This window comes from Octopus sinensis, linkage group LG5, assembly GCF_006345805.1.
Source record: "Octopus sinensis linkage group LG5, ASM634580v1, whole genome shotgun sequence".
Classification (NCBI taxonomy): Eukaryota; Metazoa; Mollusca; class Cephalopoda; order Octopoda; family Octopodidae; genus Octopus; species Octopus sinensis.
Window position 1 is genome coordinate 98714289 of NC_043001.1, and position 10607 is coordinate 98724895.

Genomic DNA, 10607 nt, shown 5'->3' on the forward strand with positions numbered 1-10607 from the left:
GAGAGAGAAATTGTGATGTAATAGGAGAGAAATATGTCCACGTGGATGATGGCTCACTTGAATTTAATGATGCTGCAAAGAGTGAGACTTGGAGATGCCACTATGAAAGGTTGCTAAATGAAGAGAATGAATGGGAGAAAGAGAGTCTGCCAAATGTCAACCCAACACAGGGACCAGCTATTCAAATTGACAGTACCTTGGTAGATAAAGCAATTAAGAGTATGAAGACGGGGAAACCCCCAGCTCATCATGAATCACTGCTGAGATGCTTAAAATATCTGGCAGTGTGGGCTATAATCTAGTCAACCAGGTGACACATGAAGGAGTCATACCCAATGACTGGTGTAGCAGCCCCATTGTCAACTGCTACAATGATAAAGGTGACACATTAGATAGGAATAATTACAGAGGTATCAACTAAATAAGGGGAGAGTTAGTTTAGACAAGATGTAGTTTGGGTTTGTGCTGGGGAGAAACACCACTGATGCTATATTTCTGGCAAGACAGGTGCAGGAGAAATTCTTAACCAAAGATAAACCTCAACTTGGCTTTCGTTGACATGGAGAAAGCTTTTGACAGAGTCCCCCGATCCCTTATCTGGTGGACAATGTGGAAACTAGGGATGCTCCCAGTAAGGTGAGGGTTGGCAATGAGTATAGTGAAGAATTCCAGGTAGAAGTATGGGTTCACCAAGGATCAATCCTCAGCCCCCTCTTAATCATCATAGTTCCTCCAGGCAATAACAGAGGAATTCAAGATAGGCTTCTCCTGAGAGTTCCTCTATGCTGATGATTTTGCACTAGAAGCTGAGTCACTATCAGAACTAGAGAAGTTTCAGGTGTAGAAGGAAGGGCTAGGATTAGAGTCCATCTAGCAAAAATCAAATTCTTAGTAAGTAGGAAGGCAGACAAATCATAAATCCCTTCAAGGTAGATGGCCCTGCTCAATCTGTAGAAAAGGCATTAGTAGAAACTCCATAAGATATACCATGCATAAGCTATGGACATATAAGAGGTGCAGCAATACCAAAGGAAGGTTAACTAGGAAGATAGTTTTTGTGTGGCAGATGCACAGGGGCAATAAACACCAAAGTACGAAAAATGGATTCCATCACATACCAGGGGTAAAAACTAGTAGTTGATTACCTAGGTGACCAAATCAGTAGCAGGGGTGGATACTCTGAGAGTGTAGCTACTAGAATGAGAAAACCTTGGGTAAAGTTCAGAGAGCTCCTACCTCTGCTGGTAACAAGGTGCCTCTCCCTCAGAATGAAAGATAGACTGTATGATGCACGTGTGCAAATAGCCATGCTAGATGGCAGTGAAACATGGGCTGTGGCTGCTGAGAACATGCGTAGGCTTGAAGCTAGTCTTCTTCGCTGGATGTGTAATGTCAGTGTCTATATATGAAAGAGTGTAAGTGCCCCTGCGAGAAAATTTGGACATTAGAAATATCAGATGTGGTGTGCAAGAGAGACGACTGTGCTGGTATGGCCATGAGTTATGTATGGATGAGGACAGCTGTGTGAAGAAGTGTCACACCCTAATAGTGGAGGGAACCTGTGGAAGAGGGAAACCTAGGAAGACATGGGATCAGATAGTGAAACACAACCTTCAAACATTGGGCCTCACTGAGGTAATGACAAATGACGGTGATATGCTGTGCTTGAGAAGACCTGGTAAGCCAAGTGAGACTGTAGAAATGGCCAATGCCAGTGTTGCATAAGTGGCCCATTTAAAAGTACCCTTCAATTGTTGGACAATATGCTATGCTTGAGAAAACCTGTTGAGTCAAGTGAAATCACAGTCGTGGCCAATGCCCATGCCACCTGACTGGCACCCATGCTAGTGACACAAAATGCACCATTCGAGTGTGGCTGATGCCAGTGCCGGTGGCACATAAAAAGCACCATTCAAGTATGGTCCATGCCAGTGCCGCTTGACTGGCTCCCATACCAGTGGTACATAAAAAGCACCATTTGAGCATCATTGATGTCAGTGCCACCTAACTGGCTCACATGCTGGTGGCATGTAAAAACCATCATTCAAGTGTTGTTGATGCTAGTTCTGCCTGAATGGTCCCCGTGCTGGTGTCATGTAAAAAGCACCCACTCAGAGTGGTTGGCATTAGGAAGGACATCCAGCTGTAGAAACCTTGCCATATCAGATTGGAGCCTGGTGCAGCCTCCTGGTTTGCTACTCTTCAGTCAAACTGTCCAACCCATGCCAGCAAGGAAAGCGGATATTAAATGATGATGATGATCCTGATGATGTATATACAGGGGTTGGACAAAATAATGGAAACACCTAGCATCTTAGCATCATAATTTTGAAATGTCTATAAAGCCATCAAAAACTTGTTTATTTTGATGTTTTTTTATTTATTATTAGTATTGCTTAATATGGTTTGCTAAAATTGCTGTGTCTTTTCAGGTATCATCAAAAAAAGGTAATTAAAATTCATTAAAATGACAGATCTATCAGACTTCCAAAGAGGTCAAATTGTTGGTGCTCATATGGCAGGTGCTAGTGTAACAAAAACAGCCAAAATGTTTGGTGTATCAAGAAGTACTGTCTCAAAAGTAATGACAGCCTTTGAGAAAGAGAGAAAAACCAAACCTCCGCATCAAAACAAAACTCTGGAAGGAAGCCAAAACTTTCAGATAGGGACTGTCGGACTCTTACGCGAATTGTTAGAAAGGATCACAAAAGTACACCTCGCAAAATTACTGCAGAGCTTAATGACCACCTCAAGAACCCAGTTTCCACAAAAACTGTTCACTGGGAGCTACACAAGGCCGGATTTCATGGGAGGGCTGCAATCAGAAAACCACTACTTTCAAAAACAAATGTTGCAAAGCATTTAGAGTGGAGTAAAAACCTACAGAATTGGTCCCTAGAGCAGTGGAAGAATGTTATTTTCTCAAACAAGTCATCCATTACCTTATTTCCAACCACTGGCCGAGTATACATATGGAGACAGCCAAAAGAAGCATTTGACCCAGACTGCCTTCTTCCAACTGTTAAACATGGAAGAGGATCTGTGATGGTCTGGGGAAGTGGGGGCTATATCTTGGAAATCCACCAGCCTAATGGTTTCCCTTCATGGTAGAATTAATAGTCACGACTATTTAAGCATTTTATCTCATCAAATTCATCCTGTGGTTGTGGAACTGTTTCCGGAGGGAAACGCAATCTTTCAGGATGATAATGCACCAATTCACATAGCTAAAGTTGTTACTGAATGGCATGAGGAACATTCTAATGAAATTGAACATCTTATCTGGCCACCACAGTCCCCAGATCTCAATATTATTGAATATTTATGGTGCATTTTAGAAAAACAAGTAAGGAGTCGATATCCTCCACCATCATCACTACAAGAACTGGAGACTGTTTTAGCTGAAGAATGGACAAAAATTCCTTTGGAAACAATTCAAACTTTGTTTGAATCTATACCTCATAGAACTCAAGCTGTAATTACTGCCAAAGGCAGTCCTACCTCATATTAAAATAAGTTTGTTTGAAATTTTAAGGTGTTTCCATTATTTTGTCCAACCCCTGTATGTGACAAGCTACTTTCAGTTTCCACATACCAAATCCACTCACAAGGCTTTGGTTGGCCCAAGGCTATAGTAAAAGATACCTGCCCAAGATGCCACGCAATGGGACTGAACCCAGAACCATGTGGTTGGGAAGCTTCTTACCACACAGCCACGCCTACACCTATGTTTGTCAAATTTCACTTGCATGGTAATGAATGGTCAAAACTAGATAAGGAAAGTGCTATGTACCAGGTGCTAAAATCAGGAGCCCCACAAATAACTTGCATAAAATTTCTTAATCCAATAAAACCATAAAAACAAGGGCAGGTGATGTCAGCACTGGAGCAAAGAGAGGTGGAGGCCATTGGTGAATTGCAAGATTTCTTGTATAGTATTATGACATGTCATATGGTTTAACATGATGTTTCAAATTTTGCCAACCAGTAATCCTTTTATGTTTTTACTTTTTCCATCTTTGAACATTGGTCATATTGGAGAACTATCTTGAAGGGTTTTAGTCATGTGAATCAACACCAGTACTTAATCATTTTTTTTTATTAGTCCCTTCGCTCAAGCTGCTAAGTTATGGGGACATAAACAAACCAATTCCTGTTGTTAAGTAGTAATGGAGGACAAACACAAACACTCACACACATGTAGATATACATAAATATATATAACTGGTTTCTTTCAGTTCTGTTCTACCAGATCCACTCACAAGGATTTGGTTAGTCTGGGACTATTGTAGAAGACACTTGTCCAAGGCACCATGGAGCTGGGCTGAACCCAGAATCATGTGGTTAGGAAGCAATCTTCTTACCACACAGCCACACCTGCTGATATGGAGGATTGTAAAAATATAGAGTTTTGTTCCCAATTATAATTTTTCAACTACATTTTCCAGCTGATATAATGAGAGTGATGGTTGAAGGATGTTGAAGAGAAAATTGGTTAGACACAAGGTGAATTTTAAATGGTAAGGGTTGCAGTAAATTAACTCAAGTCATGCTGAAATTTAAACCTTTTCTTTAAATTTTTGTAAATATGTAGTTCAACCATCAGTGGAGGAAAGACAGTTATCTTGCTTATTGAAGACTGGGAAGAAACAATGGTTCTGGAGTTGCTGCAGTAACAGCACTATCAAAATATCTTCATAAAGAGCGATAGCGATGAAATTTTAAAGGTGACATTACTGATAGACATTTAAAAAAACAAATCGTAAAACAGCATTTACTCTGTTGCTGCGTCTCTTCCAGCCATACCAAAAGTAATAACATGAATCCTTTCCACTGACCTGAAATATGTGACACGACTAGGCTGAAATTGTAATCTTTCAATTCTCACACCCATTTGCAATTATTCCAGAGCAAGGCTAAATATAAATACACTCATATGGAATTTAGTCTGTTTTCATTTCAGAACAAAGCTAAAAACATATTCTTATGTGGAATTTCGTCAATATGTTGATTTTAATGCAAAGCTGAATATAGATATTTATATATGGAACTTAGTTCATATTCATTTCAAAGCAAGACTAAATATTCTTACTGAGGATTTAGTTTTAATTCCAGTGTAAGACTAAATATATATCTATATATGGAATTCGGTCTACATAATTATTCCAGAAAAAGGCTAAAAATATATATATTCTGGCATAAAATTTAGTCTGTATTCTGGAACAGATTTAATTATGTATTATTTATATGTGGAATTTAGTTTATATAATTATTGCAGAATGAGGCTAAATGTATATTCTTACATGGAATTTAGTCTTCATTCCAAAGAAAAGCTAAATATATCTTATATGGAATTTAGTCTTCATTCTTGATCAAACCTAAATACATATTCTTATAAAGAATCCAGCATGTTATTCTGTGTTCAAATTACACCAATTTAAACTTTACCTTTCATTCCTCCAAGATTGGAGCAGTGCCCATGACTCTTTTCAGGGCCTGTGGGACTGGTATAAAAGGTAAAAGGATGGTATCCTGAAACTGGAGACCTGGCCCAAATGCTTGCAACAGAGTGGACTTTGCCTATACCACAAGATAATCTCCCATCCAACAGTCCACTGCACTGGTATTTTACTGGACCTGGGAAGGATGAAGAGCAAAGTTGACCTTGACAGGAAATGAACTCAGAATGCAAGGTGTCATATCAAGTATACATGTTTCCTACAAGTATGTGATCTTGTAAATATCAATACAGTTACACAACTTGCAATCTACATCTTAACCCTTTTCATACAAACCCACCTGAGACTGCCTCTGGTTCTATGATACAAACTTTCTAATTTTAAGTGACTTGAATTAAAACCATACATCAAAATTTCATATTAATTTACATCTCAAACACCAGCTTAGTAAGTTATTTCAATAAATTCTTCATTATTTTCAAAATTATTTGAAGCAAAAACAGCACACTCCAACAGAGTGTATAGTCACAAAAGGGTTAAACCAAACCCAAACTATTGATCCCAAAGTAAGCTGAGAGCATAAAATCCTTTGGTTTTTTCTACCATTTAGTCAGGTATGAGAAGGGCAGCACCCACAAATGTTTTTTTTATGGCTGTTGATAAGGAGGGGGAGAGTTATACACAAATTGAAAACTTATCCCAAATGTCAGCAACAGAGTGAATTCTAAAATAAATCAAATAATTGGAGACTCTTATTTTTTTAATTTTCTGCATTTCTCATAATCCTAATCAAATATTGGGGTTGACATGTTTGGTCTCTCACACCAAAACTTTTTGACCTTTGTGCCAATGCAAAAAATTACTATTGTTGTCGTTATATATTTGCATTTAAAATCATCATCAACTTTACTATTAGTGGTGAAAAAAAACTTTGTAGCAGCTGTGAATGGTGGTGGTGGTGGGGGGGGGGGGGATAAAAGACATAAGTAAAAAGAGACAAACATAAAACAGTTAATATCATTAGAAATACAACTATATAATATTAGTGGTGTTTCTAAAATAAAATTTAAAAAACCCCTAAAAATATAAACAAACAACGTTCGCACAAGTAAAAATTGAGAAAATATAATCCTTTCTACTATACTCACAAGGCCTAAAATTTGGGAGGAGGGGGCTTAGTCTGTTACATCAACTCCACCACTTTATGGGTTCTTATTTTATCGACCTCAAAAAGATGAAAGGCAAAGTTACCCTTGGCAGAATTTGAACTCAGAACATAATGCTGAAGAAATGCCAGAAACTTTTTGTCCAGCTTGCTGATTGATTGTGCAAGCTCACCACCTTTTGAAAGTGAGAAAAATATAATGTAGACAATTTTAAACCAGGAGAAACATACACAGATTTGATAAATAAAAATTCATTTCAACTTGCATTGGCAGCAGTGTGTATGTATGTATGTATGTATGTATGTATGTGTATGTATATATCTATCTTAAAATTGGTGTTTATTATGATAGTCTGCTTTTGCTAGCAGTTAAGTTACAAGGATGTAAACAAACCAACAGTGGTTGTCAATTTGTGGTGGGGGATAAACACAATGCAAAGACAAAGCCCCCCTGATCCACATATGCTCGTGCACATGACAGGTTTCTTTCAGTTTCCTTTCTGCTGGATATACTCATAAAGCTTCCTTTATATATTTATATATCACGTGATCACGTGACTGATCAGGCTATCAGATGTTGCTACACATCGTTGGTCACATTGTCTTAGCCTTCAAATGACGCCACCCCGCTGGCTAAGTGAGCAGGCCAACAGAAGAAAGAGTGAGAAAAAGTTGTTGCGAAAGAGTACAGCAGGGATCACCACCATCCCCTGCTGGAGTCTCGTGGAGCTATAGGTGTTTGCGCTCAATAAACACTCACAATGCCTGGTCTGGGAATCAAAACCGCGATCCTATGAACACAAGTCCACTGCCCTAACCACATATATATACTCACACACAGGGTGTCCCAAAAGTCACTGAGAGGTTTCAATTTTTAATATCTTCTTTAACTTTATAAATATATGCATGAAATTTTGATACAATATAAAGGACATAATGAAATTAATATGCACAAGTTAAATTTTGCAATACCATTACATCACATATGAAAAATGACATTGCTTAAATGGCAGCCATTTTCGGCTTTGCAAGCCCATACTGATTCCAAAACTTGTACCATAACACCCTCAAGAGTTTCAGACCCCCACTTCTCTGATTTCTCTATTGATGTTCTCCTTCAGTTGCACTAGTCTCCAGTTTGTAGGTGAAAAAACCCTCTCTCTCAAGTATCCCCACAAGAAAAAATCCAGGCTAGTCAAGTCTGGAGAAGGTGAAGGCCAGTTGACATTGCCATAGCAGGAGATTATTCTCTCTCCAAAGCACTACCATTGCAACTGCATTGTTTCTCTTGCAGTACAAGCAGTTGCCCCATCTTGCTGGAACTATGTGTGAGGCCAACTTTGAATGGCCTTCATGTTCCCCACACTTGCCTAGCCTGGGTTTTGGTGGTCATTTAAGAGATGAAATTTTCCATATGTGATGTAGTAGTGTTGCAAATTTTGACTTGTGTATATTAATTTCCATTATGCCCTTTATATTGTATCAAAATTTCATGCATTTATTTCTGAAGTTAAGGAAGTTATTAAAAATTGAAACTCATCAGTGACTTTTGGGACACCCTGAATATATATATATATATATATATATATATATAATAAATATTAGGGAATAAATCCAAATTTACAGGGAAAAAATCAGATTTAGGATTAAATCGATTTTATAGTAAAATATTATGAAACAACAAGACTTCGTTCTGCTACTTTCTTGAGTGTTGGCCACCATGGATTGGATAGGGAAGGCTTGTTTTTACACAAGGTCTTCTTAAAATCTACCCTTAAAAATAAGCTGCTACACAAATACAGTATTCAATTGGATTTTAACTTAACATCGTGGGATTGATCGAATATTTCTCAAGTGTGGAGGAATCTGGAATTTCTTTTTACAAACTTATTGCTTAAATACTACAGACGCAGATAATATCAACCGAATTTTTCTTCGAGGATTTACATGGCGCAGACCAGGATTGGAAGTCCACCTGAAGATTGTCGATCAAGACAAGAAACGATTGTAGTGGCGGTTTTTTTGACTATTTATTAAAATTTTATGTATTGATTAAGTCTTTCCTTGTTTGTTTTGCAAAATAGTGGTTTTGTCTCGAATAATATTTTATATATATATATATATACACACACACACATATATATATATATATATATATATATATATATATACACACACACATATATATATATCATCATCGTTTAACATCCGTTTTCCATGCTGGGATGGATTGGATGGTTTGAATGGGGACTAGCAAGCCAGGAGGTCTCACCAGGCTTCAATTTGATCTGGTAATGTTTCTACTGCTCGATACCCTTCCTAACGCCAACCACTCCAAGAGTGTAGTGGGTGCTTTTTGCATACCACTGGCATGGGAGCCAGTCAGCCAGCACTGGCATTGGCCACGTTCGGATGATGCTTTTTACGTGCTACTGGCACTGGAGCCGGTCAGAGTGGGGTGGGGGCTGGCATCAACCACGTTTAGATGGTGCTTTTTACATGCCACTGATAGGGGGAGTCAGTCAGGCGGGACTTGCAATGACCAGCACATAAATCCTCCACATTCAGCAGCCTTTCATAATGGTTTCTCCAAGCCTCTTTCTTTGCAGAATCATTAAAAGCAAGTGCACCATCATCCATGCAGATACATTTCTCTCCTGCAACATCACAATTTTCTCTCACACATTGTCTTACAATCCAAAATACTTCAGTTTTTTGGTCTTCACTTCACTGAACATCGACAAACTTCTTTTCTGCTTCTCCCTTGGCTATGTATACCTGTTGCCCAGCTTCCCTTCTGGCTATCTGGTACAGTTTTTTGCTACTCCTACTCTTCCAGGTTTTGCAGACATGTTTCTTTGCTCTAATGGCCTTGTCTACCATATTATTCCAACACCATGTTACTCTAGATCTGGAAAGGACTTTGCACCAGCTGCAGACTTGGTCTGTGGCGCTCAGTAAGCTGTCCTGTAGGAATTTCCAGTTACTCTCAATGTTCGAAGTCTGTAGCTCCTCCCTCTCATCAAATTTCTTGATGAGGATGTCCCTAAATCTCTGACCATGTAAAGGGTTCTTTAGCTTCCAAATCCTTCTTTTCTGGATTGGTCTGCTTCTTGGCATCATTCTTGCCTCAAGTCTAATATATATATATATATATATATATATATATATATATAAATTTTTATGCTTTTGATCTCTATAACAATGCAATAAAGTATTCTTCTTCTGATGAACTGTTCTGATTCAGCATGTAATTTCACTTGGAACAGAAGATGCAGATCACCACAATGGTGAAATGCATGTAGGGAACTAATGACATTAACTGGTGTATTTCATATGTGCATGTGTATGTGTCTATGTATGTATGCAGGTGTCAAATGGGGGAACAAATATTAAGTGAATGTAGTTTTATTCTATTTATTCCTTCAAAGTTGATGGCTCATAGTGTCACTACACTAAATTTCTTTTTTTCAGCATTTGTTTAACAGACATCTCTTCTTATCTGAATGAACACACTCAAGTGACAGGATTGGAATAACAACTTCAACAAATATGTCAATGTGCATATATATATATATAATAATAATAATAATAATAATATTAGGGAGTAAATCCAAATTTACAGGGAAAAATTAGATTTAGGATTAAATCTAATTTCACAGTATAAATATAAATTGAATTAGAGATAAAACCACTATTAGGCAAATCAAACAGTGAAAAACATAAACCAAAACATAAAAATAAAAATAATTAATATAATTTACAAAATATATAAAATATACTTTTTGATAGTTATATATAATTTTTTTAAAAAATTATAAATATAAATATAAATTAATAATTTTAAATTTAAATAATTTAAATTTTAAATTTTATATTTTGTAAATTATATTAATTATTTTTATGTTTTGGTTTATGTTTTTCAGTTTGATTTGCCTAATAGTGGTTTTATCTCTAATTTAATTTATATATATATATATATG